Source organism: Rhinolophus sinicus, linkage group LG09, assembly GCF_036562045.2.
Source record: "Rhinolophus sinicus isolate RSC01 linkage group LG09, ASM3656204v1, whole genome shotgun sequence".
Lineage (NCBI taxonomy): Eukaryota > Metazoa > Chordata > Mammalia > Chiroptera > Rhinolophidae > Rhinolophus > Rhinolophus sinicus.
In genome coordinates this window covers 42,221,857-42,237,509 of record NC_133758.1, presented here as the reverse complement: position 1 = coordinate 42,237,509, position 15,653 = coordinate 42,221,857, and the positions used below count along the sequence as shown (strand labels likewise).

Sequence of the window (15,653 nt, the reverse complement as noted above, 5' to 3'; positions counted from 1 at the left end):
TAGCTACTGTAAACTTGACATGGTGTATGGGTCCCTGGCAAATACAAACGGGAGCACTATTTGGTCCCTGCCATTATATATCTTTATTTCGACTGTGTATTTACAGAACATTCTAGGTGTTCAGGTAATTATAATTCACAGTCCCTCCCTCCCAGCCTCACACATGTGCCAGCATTAAACAATGGGTTAATTAAGAGTATCAGCACCACCACCGCCATCGTCCTCAGGCCACAGGAAGCTGATTGTGAGCTCATGAAGAGCAGGGGCTTTGCCTTACCCATCTTTAGAGTGCTTTGCTGGAGCCCTCAGGAGACTTTCACCCTGTGATTTGTTTTGTTGGGTCATACCACTAGTTTTGTAAACCTCTCTAATGCCCAGTTTGTGAACCTCTGTCACCGTTCTTTGTGGCCCTGGACTGAGTAGGGAGGTGTCAGCCTGACTGCTGTGTCCCTCCAGCCCATGAAGCTGTAGACCCTCGGTAGTTCTCAGTAGTCTCCTGCCTTGAGAGCTTACTAAGGAAGCAGAAAATCGCCAGTCTGTCTGGTTGTGCCTGGTGCTTGGTCCTGGCCTGTTCTGTTCTTAGTTCCCAGCTCCTGGTTCTGTACAGTGACCTCTGTGATTCTCAAGCGTGACTGTTTCCTGAGCCCATAATAGGACTTCTTTTGTGCTTTCATCCTTCTGGATGGGAATCTTGCAGAGTGTCAAGGAACTCCTTCTGGGCAGATGGAAGGGTTCAGTTGAGCACAAATCTTCTTTTCTTTATTAGCCTTGGGTAAAACATACTCAGTGGTGTACTTCAGGAGAAGGGGCTTATGGCTAAATAGATTTGGGCAGTTGTCTTTAAAAAGTTTCTTCACTATAGGACATCACTTAGGACTGGTGGCTACATTTGGAGAAAACCTGCTTGGCATAGTTGAGTTGTATCCACTAGAACCCCAGGCTGTAGTAACTTTTCCCTACATCACTTAGTGCCTGCAAACCCTGAAGAGCTGTTTACGTCTTTAAGACACAGAATTAGGCAGGTCAAGAAAGATGTGACACTGCCTGCCTGCGCTAGGGGGAGGAATGGGTGTGAGTGACCCTGTCCGCTTAGAATGCCTCCTGGTTACCTTTAACATCGTCATGATGAGCTTTCGGCAGCCCTACGCTTCATGCTTCTAATGGGAGACATCATCAATCTACACAACAGCCAAAATTCTCCATGATATGTTCAGGCGGTGAGGCTGGGACATCGTGCCTTCCGATAACCCTGTCTGAGGGTTCCAAGTGCCATGCGAGCAGCCAGAGGAAAATTCACTGCACCTTACTGAAAGGCTCAGACTTGTTATTTAAAGTTGTAATACACTGCGCAAAGGTTTACTTACTCTCTGGCCTCCTTTTCTCATCCTGTCTCCTGTTCCAACTATATGTCAGCTCCTGCTCCAAGTGCCTCTGAACTCTTTTTTTTTTTCCCTTGACTATCTTGCTCCTTTTCTGGATGTGAGCAAAATATAATCGATAGCTGAATGATTTCATCTAAACCAGAATCTGGGAATGTCTGCAGCATTTTGGTTGTCACAACTGGGAGAATGCTACTGGCAACAGTGGGTAGAGGATAGGGACGCTGCTGAATATCCTACAATGCCCGGGACAGCCTCCTCCCCCAAGCCCAAATGAAGACTTATCCAGCCCAAAATGTCAATAGTTCTAAGATTGAAAAACCTAACATAGACCCTAATCTGTCAAACAGAACTTTCTGTGATGATGGAAATGTTCTATACAGTACTCATTACTGTACATGGCTATTGAGCATTTGACATGTGGCCAGTGTAACTGTGGAACTGAATTCTTAATTTAATTTTAAGTGAAATAGCTGCACCATAGTTAGAGGCTACAATATAGACAATGTAAATCTAGGCCATACGTCCCCTGTCCCTTGGCTGACAAATGACAGACAGAAAAGGCTAGCACCTGAGGGGGAGGGTCAGCGAGGGAACTTAGAGGAAGCTGCAGGGGGGTGGGGGGTGCGTTCACTGAAGGCAGTGCTGGTCTCCTGTGGAGAAAACAGAAGGTTTAGAGAGGCTCCATCATCTAGAAGTTTATATGAGGCCCAGAAACCCATGTGGTGCCTTGTGTTGGAGAGGAAACCCCATGTTTGTTTCAGACCAGACAAAGAGTTGGATAAATTGTCCCGGAGGAAGAAGAAGCTTAAGTAGAAAACTAAGTTAGGATATGGAGAGAAGAGTTGACGTGGATAAAGTAGAGTGATTGGGAAAGTAGATAAGTGTGGAAGGGGAAGAAGGTGTAAGATGGGAGGAAGGCTGGAGGAAGAACGTGGCCAAGACACGTAAAAGACATATTTCATGGAAGAAAATTAGTTGTCTCCTCCTCCTTTTTCTCCTCTTTCCCTCTATTTAGTTTCATTGATTTTTTTTCCTCTGCACTCATGTGTATCCGTCAGGGTCCATGATGTGCTCAAATTGGGATGTTTTGAGGAGTTCATGCAGTGACTATTTCCAAAGGTGTAGAGAGGAGGGTGCGCAGCACAGGGGGTGCAGTACCTCAGGACTGGTGACAGTGGGGTGTGCTTACTAACCGCAGGCCCAAGGTCCGGGGACGGCGGGGGTGGGGGCACAAGTGGAGCCCTGCACTGTGCAGGACCCAGGACAGGGCTGCCCGGCAGGAGCTGTAACCTCCAGTGGAGGATTCAGGCATCCACAGGCCATCTGTCTGGTAGAAAAGTCCTCTGACTTCACTCTCCCACTCCTGTCAGTCTCCCTCCCTCCAGGTACTCCTACATTTGAAGCCCTTGGAAAAGAATTCAAAGAAGCCAATTAGCAATGCCCGCGTTAGTTATCATTGACTTCTCTCACAAGAGCAAAATAAACAAAACAAAGTCCTTGGCAGATACTTTGGAGGTGTTCTGAGAACTGTGTTTTTATAACAGAGTGGGACAATACAAATATTTAATAGTTTCATGGAACTTTGTTTATTCTGAGTAGGTCAGAACAAGTCATCCTAATGTTTTAAACTGTCATGAACAGGCAAGACTGGCCTGTTTTTGCAGATAGGTACTCCTCTTTGCAAATGAGCATATTTCTACAAATGAGCCATTGGAGATAATCCTTGGCAAAATAATAAATTGTGCCCAGAGTGGCACCCACCCACCTGCCTGCTAAATATTTCTTTCCCTCCTCCAGGCACATGGGCTGCTCAACATGGGAACTTTATTCTAAAGACTTTATGCTGAGCTAAATGCATCCTAATCCCCAAAGAGGGCTCAGCTGACAACACGTTAAGATGTTAAGCATGCAGAGCCATATGCATTTCCCCTGGCCCCTTTCAATGGGAGAGAAGATTTCAGTAGCCAAAGGAAGACATCTCTGTTAGAGTTTTAGTGACTGTGAAAGAAAAATGGGAGTCCGGCATGTAATTGCCGAGCCAAAGTGTCTACTCTGCCAGCTTCAGAGCTGTTTTGGGGGCTTTACATATATTGCACATTATGATAACAACAACAAGAAAAATATATTTTATTCAGTACCAACTAACTGCCAATAACTGTGCTATAAGCTGACTCATGTGACCTTACTTAGTCCACAAGAGAACACAGCAAGGTAAGTGGTATTATCAACAATGTGCAGATGACGAGCCTCTGAGAAGGCTGTGCTCACACAAGGCTGTCCAGGTAATAAAAGGAGTGCGAATCCACAGACACAGAATCTCCTCTCTTTACCCCAATGATGTAAGGTAGCTACCATCGATGACCCAAGACAACAGAGCATGTAAGTCATTTGCTTTCAGTTTGTAGTTTTCTAATGTAATTATATAACAGATTGATTGTGCCAACCAAAAGTGACAAAGTGTCTGCATTGTAAATAATTTCTCCTCCCTTTTATCTTTCCACTAAAACTCAAAAAAAAAAAAAAAAAAAAAGTCCTCCAAACTTGGATCCAAACCACATTTCTTAGAATTCTCTGAAATACTTGGCTTAGGTTTATGTTTTCTCCCAAAGCCAAATTACTCTGTTATTGCCCCATCTTTTTGGAGAGTGAAAAAATAGCAATGGCTTCTTTGATTTCTCTCTTTTCTCACTACACACAGATGGGCTTTTTCTCATAAATAAAAATTTTAATTTTTTAAGTAAACAAAACAACCATTTACTAATCTCTTGCTCATCCTGGTATGGGCAATTCCCCCCCCCCCGCCCCACTGGCTAAAGCAGAAACATCAAGGGAATTTCTGTAGGAGGGATTACTTGCTACCCAGGAATTGTTTATTTTGCCTGTTTGCTTGCTCTTCCTGCATCTGCTATCAGTGATTTTTTACCAAGGCAGCTTAGTTATTGTGGTTCAAACTCCAAGTTGCTATGATAAAGGTGTTTCTACTCCCTGCCACACTTTCTTTATAACACTTGCTCTTTACACAACCCATTCTTAGAATCTCAAAGGTGACGGGGGTTTAGAACGATTGAAACGATCCTGTTGGCTTTGTGAAAGCTTGGACACACACACATTTGGAAAACCAGTAAACTTCTGGAGGCCAGAAATGATGAATTATTCTTCCATGGGCCCTCAGTACCTGGTACAAAGTCTGCTTGATACAGTGTGCATTTGGTAAGTGTTAAACAGAGGCAATACCAGCTGGATCAAGACGTCAGCAGGAACACCAAAACAAAAATGCCAAGCCTGCTGAGGCCAGCACACCCAATTTGTGAAATGGGGAAAAACCTAGTATAGATTTATGACTGCTTAGTATTCTCTAATTTCCTGTTTCACGGTTTGTATTCTGTGACAATTTTAGATTGGGGTTGAAAATAGATCAGGGCCAAACTTTAAAGGGCCAGATAGTAAATATTTTAGGTGTTGTAGGCCAGCCATATATAGTCTCTGTGGCAACTACTCAAGTCGACCATTATAGTCTGAAAGCAGATGTACACGATATGGAAATGAGTGAGCGTGGCTGTCTTCCAAATGAAACTTTATTTACAGAAACAGGCTGCAGCCTGGATTTGGCCCAAGGGCCATGGGTTTCCCATGATTTTAGGGATTGAAATTTAATGAACTTTTAAAACATATCAAAAGAATGGTTTGTGGATGTTAACTAGACTTATTGTGGTGACCATTTTGCAATATGTACAAATATTGAGTCATTATATTATACACCTGAAGCTAGCATAAGGTTGTGTGTCAGTTGTACCTCAATTAAAAAAGAAAACTGAGTCAGTGTCCTATCTTGAAACAAAATGACTATATGTAAAAGTCTTTAAATATACTCCTAGATATGGCCTCTGTAACCATTAATGTAAGTCAATGGATTTGGCATGTGGGTAGAGAGGTAGGGGTTACATTCATTGAGATCTTCCGTTAATCTAACCATTAGTTTAAGATGTTGGTTATTAAGAGTTTATACCCTTTGGCCCAATAATTTTTCTTCTTGGAATATATCATAAGAAGTCATAAGTAATGAAGGCAAATACTTATGTATGGATGTTTAACATATGTTATTTTAAATAAAAATTTAGGAACCATTTACAATGTTTAACGTCAGAAGGATGGTTAGGCATATTATGATATATCCACATTTAAAAATGTATCCATTACCAGCCTCCCACCACAACATTTTTGGAATCTAGGACTCTACTGAGGACAAATGGAGGCTCACAGAACATACCTAATTATTTAAAAGTTGTAAATGAAACTACCAAACTATTAGAATATGTTTCATCCTCCTACTTTGACAAATACAACCTTCTAAATGACTAAGATGGCCAAGTTTGAATTTAGAATTCTCAGACTGGAATTCCATGCTGGAATGTGGTGGCATGGGGAGATCTTCTCCTCCCAGCTCTGTTTCAGTGCCACACCAAGAGGAGCTTCACACATACTTGTGAGGATACCACACCCTCACATCCAAAGTCCACCCACACTCTCGGACCAACCGGCCATCCTTGGGCCTGGAGTGTGCAGTGCTGTACAGTCAGCCCTCAGGGCCAGCTGTGGGAAAGAGGTCTAAGCAGGGCCATTTGGTCATGGGATTTCAGGATTCCCTGTACTTCAGGAATGGTCTAGAATGATGGTACAGATTCGGTGTGGATACAGCCTCCTTTCCCTGTGGACCTCTCCTCTCATGGTGAGGGGTGTAGCAAGAGGTGGGCCAAAGCAAAGCTGCTGTAAAATTCTGGGTCCCTGCCAAGGATCCTGCGTCTGGTTTAAGGGCAGTATTGCCCATTAGAATGTCTAGTAACAGGTTTTAAACATAAGAAACATAAGAAATGTTTTATTGGGATTTTATGTGAAAGAGGTTTAATAGTAAATATGCAGATTGATCTCAATTATGTGAAGAAAGTATATACAAAAAGAACTGGAAGAGAAAAAGCAGAACTAGAAGGAAACATGCCAAAATGGTAAATGTAATTGTCTCTGAGTGCTGAGATTAGAGTGACCTATTTTAAAGTACTTGAACTTTTTCTCACCATATTTCCCACAATGAATGTGTATTACATTGATAATTAGGAGAAAAATAACATAAGACACCTAAAATTTTGACTAAGAGTGTTAATAAACATGCATAGTACTACAATAATTGGTTTCCTTTATCATAGTTTTCAGGAGGCTGGAAAAGGTTAATTTTTACTCTCCTTTAGATTTTTAAAATAGCATTTATTGCCTTTCTTATGATGAAAGTCTTAACAAAGGATGTCTTAAAAATGTGTGGAGAAAGGCAGTGTGGAACAATGAGGGCAGATTTCTTTGGATGTCATCTTGACTGTTTACTAACTGTGTGACATTGGGGCAATCTTTCAACTTCTCTGAACCAAAAGTTTGTTTTTTGGAAAATGGGGATAATGATAGCTACCTAATAAGATGCTTGTAAGGGTGGCCATTTAGCTCAGTTGGTTAGAGCGCTTGCTCTTAACAACAGGGTTGCCGGTTCGATTCCCACATGGGCCAGTGAGCTGTGCCCTCCACAACTAGTTGAAGACAACGACTTAAGCTGAGCTGGTGCTGAGCTGCCAGTGGGGAAGCCAGATGGCTCAGTTGGTTAGAGTGTGTGCTCTTAACAATAAGGTTGCCGGTTCGATTCCCGCATGGGATGGTGGGCTGTTTCCCCTGCAACTAAGATTGAAAACGGTGACTGGACTTGGAGCTGAGCTGCACCCTCCACAACTAGATTGAAGGACAATGACTTCATTTGGAGCTGATGGGTCCTGGAAAAAACACACTGTCACCCAATGAAATTAAAAAACTAAAAATAAATAGGGCGTGCAGTAGGCCCTCAGTGTTACTTTCCTATCTCTACCAGTCCCTGCCCCATTCTATGACTTGTGAGCCAGGAGTAGAACAGGTAGAAGTGCTCTGTCTCTTGGAATGTTCAGAATGTTTGCACATTAATGGAAAATATAACATGTAAAGCATATAATTATATGATCAGCAGAGAACAGTATTCAAACAAAATCTAAGTGCAAAGAGTGAAACAAGGGTGGATGTATTTGTGGTTTGTGGACCACTGGCAATTCATTTTTTCTGAGTCTGGTGAGAGTTTCACCCAAATAAGTGATGTTTAAGCATGTGAGTTAAAATAAGTCAAACGAAAACATTAAAATAACTCAAACCAAAACATTAAAATAACTCAAACCAGAATTCCCCAGAGACTATAACTGGAGTTTCCATGATCTTGGAAGCATTTGTTATTTGGGTAGAAAGGCACATACTGTTAGACATATCTCTTCAAAATTCACTTAGAGGCTGGATGTAACTATTAATTTTACTGTAGAGTGAGTTCCCAGCTGCAGTCTGCTTATTGTGGTAAATCAGGGAAACATGTTTGTGATGAGCAAAAAGTAAATCTGCCACCTTTAGCTCTTGTGTTATTGAAGGCATCAGCAAAACTAGGGCATGAGCAATTTCCTTTTGTTCTAGTCTCTGTCCAAGTGATGGAAGAGAGCGATCTGGCTCAAATTATAGAAAACCAGAAAAGGTATAATATATGTTTAGAATAATCTTAAAATTACAGCTGAAATTTCTCTCCCAGATCTGTTTGTCTCTGCCAAATGTCAGTGACTCATTTAGATGGTGGCTGAAGAGATGAAGTCAGAATTATTGGGCAGAACACTGCATGCTTTTGTATTCTTGAGACTTTCAGAGTTTGCTGTCTCCCATGTTAACTGGCAGTAACAACCACCTCCTGCTACTGGGCTCTTATAAAAGACAGTAGGTAATGTTTCCCGGAGTTGTTTCAAGTTGTCAAAAAGAGAGTATCTATAGAAATACAAAGGTAAACTGCCATTATTGTTACCATTACTTATTACTATGACTTTCTGAAAAATTGATCTTGTTATTACTGTTTGTGAGTAACTGGATGCAAATGTGTTGAGATAGGCACCTTCATTCCTAATACATTTTAAAAATTCCCCTACCCCAAGTTATATAGTATTTTAACATAATTGGACTCATTATACAATAGTTTTGTAATAGTAAAACAAATATCAGTTTATCAAGTGTTTTCCATGGGACTAAGAAGAATGATCTCCTACTTACATTCCTTACACTGATGTGAAAAGCTGTTGAGGGCCTGCACTATGGCTCTGGTGGTTGGAGCGCCGTGCTCCTAACTCCGAGGCAGCCGGTTTGATTCCCACATGGGCCAGTGAGCTGCGCCCTCTACAGCTAAGATAGAGAACGACAACTCTCCCTGGAGCTGTGCTGCTGAGCAGCCGGAGGTTTGCGTGGGATGCTGTGAGCTGCAGTGAGCTGTCCCCGGCTACCGTGTGCGGCCATAAGTGGCTGGCCAGCAGAGCTGCCACCTCCAGCTGCTGTGAGCTGGCGACTGACTGCCTCAGCCCTGGGGTGGGGGGTGGGGCACAAGGCTCATAATACCAGCAGGGGCCAGGGAGCTGTGTCCTACACAACTAGACTGAGAAACAATGGCTTGAACGGGAGGGAGGAGAGGTGTAAGAAGGGGGCGGGGGAGAAAGAAAAGCTATTGAACTGATGTGGAGTCAGTTTTTCCTCTACTGTTTATATCTGGGTAACCTTGGTTAAGTCTCCAACCCCACTGATCTGTTACCTCACATAGAAAATGGGAATAAATCATGTCCCCCAGGATTGATGTAAGGGTTAAATGAGATGATACCTGTGAAAATAGCCATTTTAGAACTTAGTATGTAGTAAATATTCAACAAATGTCTAGAGATTCTAAATCTGTTTCATCAGGACACAGCTAAATGAGGAAGTTACGGTGAAAAACAGTAATAGTGGACTAGTCCTTAAATTCAGATGAAGACCCCAGTTTCATAGAGTGTTTTATAGGGTTTTTTGCTTTTGTTTTTTTCCCCCAGATATAGACAGCATGCTGACCTTAAACCCTCTACCTTATCCTTTCTAGATTCTTTTAATTATATGCCTCTTAAAAAGTGGTCTAGAGTCTTCCAAATAATTAATGTGACCTTGACAAGACCCACATCATAATTGATCTCTACCTTCCAATAGCTAATATTTAGAAAACTCAAAATAATATAAATCTAATGAGTATGAAATTCAGATACTTTTTCTTGCATATTCTCTTCTTTGCCTTCATGAAGAGGGAGTAAGTGATAAGTAAACATGCCAATGTCAGAGACTTACTTCAAAAACAACTTGTGGGATATGTCAAATTCAGATTATAGTAATAACTCTTTTAACCTCGTAGGTGTAGCCAGGGCTCTCTTTTCCATGTATATAGAACATGCTCACCAAGTACCGACAGACAGCATGTTGATGGCTGGCCAATCAGACATTACTTCTTCCAGGAGCTAGTACTTGTTTGTTCCCAGTATGTATTTGCCAGTTGTTATTTAAAATGTACAGTTTAATAAGATATTACATAACCAATGAAATATAAGCTTTTAAAAAAAAGATGGTTACTTTTTCTGTGAAAACTAGGTTTTAAACAATTTGGAAAGACTTTATAAAGGTGAGTTGCCAAAAACAATTCCTGTTGAAATAGATGTGGTGAAATGACTATCAAAGATATTGTTAGGAAGAATCATAAAAATCTACAAGTATTCTGAACTCATATTGTTTCACAAGTGTATTTAAATTCTTATTTCATTCTAAACAGACAGATACTAGAAATTATAGATAATGCATTATGGGTATAGTTCATCAAAGGAACCGCAAAACAGTTGACTCATACCCAAAGCAAAAACCCTTGTCCTTCATTCAAAGATTAGCAAATGAATTCACATTTATATATTTCAAATTAAATGTATAAATGGATCTGTGTGTGTGTGTGTGTGTGTGTGTGTGTGTGTGTGTGTCCCTTTAATCAGTCAGGGTTCAATCAAGGAAACAGAGCCACTATGAATATGATAAGGAATTTATTTTAGGAATTAGAAATTACACAAATGTGGGAGGATCTAGGAAAATGAAGTTCTTAAAGGGAGTCAGAGGCTTCATGGAGTCCCTAACCAGTCATTCTGAAACCCTGGTATGGGTGCTAAGCATGGTGTTTCTAGAAGCAGCACCTCACCTCATGCCGAGGTCTGTAGGAAATCGCTGCCTCTGCGTAGCCACAGCCAACATCTGGGGGGCCGATCTGGAGTCACTTATGGCCAACAGTCAGGATGAAAAGCTAAATGTGGACAAGGAGAGCAAGGACAAGTGGGGATCCACTTTGGCACCAGTGACAGTCTGTCATTGTTTCTAACTGCAGCACCGTTCCAAGGGTAATGGCTGTTTCCTCACTTCCACCTGCCAGATCTCACACCAACCTCCTCCATATCTGCTAACTCTAATCCAGAGCCACACACGGAAGAGGGTTCTGGGGTGCATATTTCCTCAGTTAACCAAGTTGGCCAGGCCACGCCTCCACACCCACTTTAACTGCTTCTTCAGTTAACCAACCAGTCATGGATTCCAGTCATGCCAAATTAAGAAAGATTCTGCTGTTATCAACTGTACATTTTACATTTAAGTATGTTGATAAATGATGTTAGGAAATTATGTCTTAAGGCCCTATAATCTTATATCTTCAGAATCAATAGATAAAAGTTGAATTATTAGATAATTTTAGAGTTAGGGTAATTTATAGGGTTTGATTTCTATTTTTAGTTACACCGAAAAACTAGTATTTTTCCCCCTCTTCTCTTGAGAACTAGGAGAACAAGAAATAAATTTTTAAAACTCCAACTTTGACAAATCTAGAAGACAACTGAAACCTCAAACTATAATTCATGAGAAGGCACTGCCAAATACAGCGAAGGTAAAACTAGAGTGTGGGTAGATGCTTTAGAGAGGAAGATTCTATGGCTGCACATCTGAAGCAAAGCTGCAGAGGAGTTAAGTAGTGAGACAAATGAGCCCTTAGGGGCGAAACCAGTAATTCCTTGTGTGGCACAAATCAGTGGGTGTCCAAGCTGATGCAAGAGCTGGTTTGGTGTAAAGTAGAAACAAGGTAGTTGACGCTGAATAAGGAATGTCCAAGGTAACGTGTACAAAGCAGTCTGTAAGCGAAACAGAGTAAAGAAGAGAGTCAATATTTTGAACAGGGCTTTAACTACTGTTATCTTCTGATTGAAGACAAGTTAAAGCTCAAATTACTCACACATAAAACCGTGTGTCAAAGAGTAAATTCCTGCTGCGCAAAATATGGTCCTAGCCTTTCCTTGCTACCCAGAGAGGGACCAATACGGCGTTTTCTCTGTTCCCACGTAACTTAAAGGGAATCTTTCACAATGTCCAGAGCCCTTGATGTTCTACAAATGAAAGCGGAGGATGTCTTCAAATTTCTTGCAGTAGGAACCCACTTAAGTGGCATCAACCTTGATTTACAAATGGAACAGTACATCTATAAATGGAAAAATAATGGCATCTACATCATAAATCTGAAGAGAACCTGAGAGAAGCTTCTACCGGCAGCTCATACCATTGTTGCCATTGAAAACCCGGCTGATGTCAGTGTCATATTGTTCAGGAATACCGGCCAGCGAGCTGCGCTGAAGTTTGCTGCTGTCACTGGAGCCACTCCTATTGGTGGCTGCTACATTTCTGGGACCTTCACTAACCAGATCCAGGCAGCCATCTGGGAGCCGAGACTTCTGGTGGTTGCCGCTCCCAGGGCTGACCACCAGCCTCTCACAGAGGTGTCTTACGTTAACCTGCCAACCATTGCTCTGTGTAACACAGACTCTCCTCCGTGCTATGTAGACATTGCCATCCCTTGCAACAACAAGGGAGCTCATGCCATGGATCTGATGTGGTGGATGCTGGCCTGGGAAGTTCTGCTCATGTGTGGCACCATCTCCCGTGAGCACCCGTGGGAGACCATGCCTGACCTCTACTCCTACAGAGACCCTGAAGAGATTGAATAGAAAGAGCAGGCCACTGCTGAAAAGGCTGTGACCAAGGAAGAATTTCAGGGTGAATGGACTGCTCCAGCTCCCGAGTTCATTACTGCTCAGCCTGAGGTCGCAGACTGGTTTGAAGGCATGCAGGTGCCTTCTGTGTCTACTCAGCCGTTTCCTACTGATGAGTGGAGAGCTTAGCCTGCCACTGAGGACTGGTCTATGAATAATGATCAAAAAAGAAACTATACAGAATATGTACAAAGTTACAAGTATAAAAAGGGAGAAAAAGTATAGATGAAAAACACTGACAAGGAAAAAATATTGCCCCAGACGAACATATAGAAATTGTCACCAAATAACCTATATATTTAAAAGTGTGTATATTTAATATTGTAATCACTGCTAAAATAAATAAAATAAAACAAGTGCTTAAAGCAAAAATACAAGAGTTCGGGGAATACATGGTAAATCAGCAGAAGGACAAATATGGTAAAATTCAGAAAATAAGCAGAGGAGAAAAACAAAACTATTTTAGCAACAAAGGCCTTCCTGGAAGCAGCATACAAAACGAGACATTCTGAAAGCACAGTCAGGGACAGAAAGGAAGATTGAAAAGCAAAAGCAAAATGAAATAACAATGAAGAGTTTAGAAGAATTACAGGGAAAAATGATACATATGGATGACAGGCAAAAGATATCTGATATCTGTATAACTACTGCCCCAAAAGAAGATTTTTTTATAAAGATGAAAAATAATATAAGATATATAAGAAACTTCATCAGAAATTAAAGAAATCTTTGATCAACAAATTGAAAACACTATATCCCAGCATTTAAAAAAATTAAAGCACAATGATCAACATAAAGACATATACTATGAAATTGAATTGATTTGAAAGATAAAAGCAGAAGGGTCAAGTCATCTGCAAAAGGGGAAAATCAGGCCATCCTGAGACTTCTGTAGAGCATTAGTCAATTCTAATAGGTAGATGGTCTGTATAGATATGCAAGGAGAAAATGTGTCTTCCTACCCCCAAATTTCATACTCAGTCAAACTATCATTTAACTTAAAGGTAATAGACAAAGATTTTTAAACATGTAAAAACTCAGGAATATAGCTCCTAAAAGTCATTTGTGAATATTGAATAAACTATCACAGGATCAACTGGAGGAGCATTTAACTATGAAAATAAGACTGAAATATTTGGGAACAAATAAATTTTAAAAACTTAACAGTGATGTAAATAAATGAGGGGAAATGGTGAAGGAATATTGTGATGATTGAAGAACTCTGATTTCTTTAATAGCCAATGGTAAAAAGATATCACTTAAATCTAATTAAAGAATAGATGGATAAGTATAATTAAAACTATGAAGCTAAAATCTCAGAAAAATATTATAATGAAATAAAATCAGGTGGAAGGGTAAAGAGTGGGAAGAAAGAAAGGAATAGAAATATACTAAACTTGTCATTACTCACAGTCAGTAGATAGTGTATAAAGGTATAGAAGATTAAACATAATTTATAAAGTTATAAGTTACCAAACACAAAAAAACTCTCAAAATTATCAAAAGAAACATACACGCATACAGAAAGCAAATACAACTAACATTGTAAAAGATGCTTTTTGAAAGAAAGAAGCAATAAAGTATAATGTAAAATATTAATATGATTTAAAGTAGAGATTAAATATATCGTGTAATTAACTCATTCAAGAACCATTTAAGTTCCTACTATGTGTCAGGCATTGCTCTAAATATTGACCCATTTAATCCTCATAACTATTCAGTAAAGGCACTGTTATTATCCACATTTTATAGATGAGAAAATAAAGCCACAGCAAAGAATAGTGACTTGCTTCCTAATCTCACAACTAGTAAATGAAGTAAATAGGATTTGCATTCAAATAGTCTAGCTCCAGTACTTGGGTTCTTTACTACACCATACAGCCCTGGGTACAGTTAAAGTAGCATTCCAAGAAACACTTATTGTCTTAAATGCATATATTAGTACACAAAATAGAATAAAAATGAGTGAATTGAACAACTAACTGAAGAAAACTAGATAGTAGAATACAAAAAAATGGAAGAAAGCATAAATCACAAAATAAGAAATGCTAACGAGGAAACAACCGCACACAAAAGAGCTGGTTAAAATAATCCTAAGAGACAATATTGATCAACTATACAACTATACAAATAAATTTTAGAATATGAATGGAATAGATAATTCTATGGGCAAATGTAATGATCAAAACTGACGTTAGAAGACATATAGAATGTAAATTCACCAAACACAATAAATAAAATAGAGAAAATTGTTGCAGAGCTACTGTCAAAAAGGGCATCAATCCCGGATGTTTTCATGGGACAATTCTACTTAATGTCTAAGAAATAAAAATTTCAGTTCTATTTAAACTCTTTGAAAGAAGGAAAGCTTTAGAATTCTTTTTATGGTGCTATAATGAGAGTGATATCAAAACTCAGCAAAGATAGCACAAAATAGACAACTACAGATCATTCAAAAGCATTCTAAAAGAACGATATACTATTACTAAATGGGGCTTGTTCTAGGAATTCTGGAATTGTTCAAATAATTTCCTGAATTGATGAAAAACCATATGATTATCTCCATAGATATTGAAAGGGCACTTTGTATTTTCAACAATTGCCTTTGGTGAAAAACTCCTAAAAAATAGCAAGAGATGCATACTTCCTTTGCATGATACACAATGTATCCCGCCCCAAAGCAGCATCATGCTTAATGGAGAAATATTAGACGCATTCTGAATAAAGATGTTCACTATTACCAATTTGATTTAGCATTATTGTGAGCTACTAGACAATGCAGTTAGAAAAGAGAGAGAAAAAATTTAAAATATAGAAAAAGAGGTGACATTACTTTCCAGATGATGTGATTATCTACTTCATAAACTCATGAGAAGCAACTGAAAAGCTATTGTAAACAATAAGAGAATTCATAAAGTGGCTGGATATATAATCTAAATGTGAAAATAAGTAGTGTTTATATACACAAACAACTAACCAGATGACATATTAAAAGCAAAGATACCGTTTAGATTAGCAAGAAAAGGGGGGGGGACCCTGATATTTAACTTAAAGTGAAGTATGTCATGTTTGATCTAGATCATTGGTTCTCAACTGAGGTTGATTTTGCTCTACTGGAGACATCTGAGCATATCTAGAGAGGTGTTTTTTTTTAAAGATTTTATTGGGGAAGGGGAATAGGACTTTTTTATTGGGGAACAGTGTGTACTTCCAGGCCTTTTTTCCAAGTCAAGTTGTCGTTTCAATCTTAGTTGTGGAGGGTGCCATTCAGCTTCAAGTT

The 15,653-nt window shown here is 39.7% G+C and overlaps 1 protein-coding gene and 1 pseudogene across 8 annotated transcripts in view; both read left to right on the top strand.

Moving 5' to 3' along the window:
* Window positions 1-15,653, top strand: part of GREB1L (GREB1 like retinoic acid receptor coactivator) — a 255,559-nt gene that overhangs the window by 71,466 nt on the left and 168,440 nt on the right. The window contains exon 1 of one of the 8 annotated variants that reach the window (XM_074340247.1): window positions 3,564-3,761. The exons of the other annotated variants lie outside the window; for them this stretch is intronic. The gene's annotated coding sequence lies outside the window, so the exon portion shown is untranslated. Of the gene's footprint in view, window positions 1-3,563; window positions 3,762-15,653 lie in introns of those variants that run through there. 8 annotated transcript variants of the gene reach the window in all.
* LOC109452325 (small ribosomal subunit protein uS2) lies at window positions 11,693-12,598 on the top strand (annotated as a pseudogene).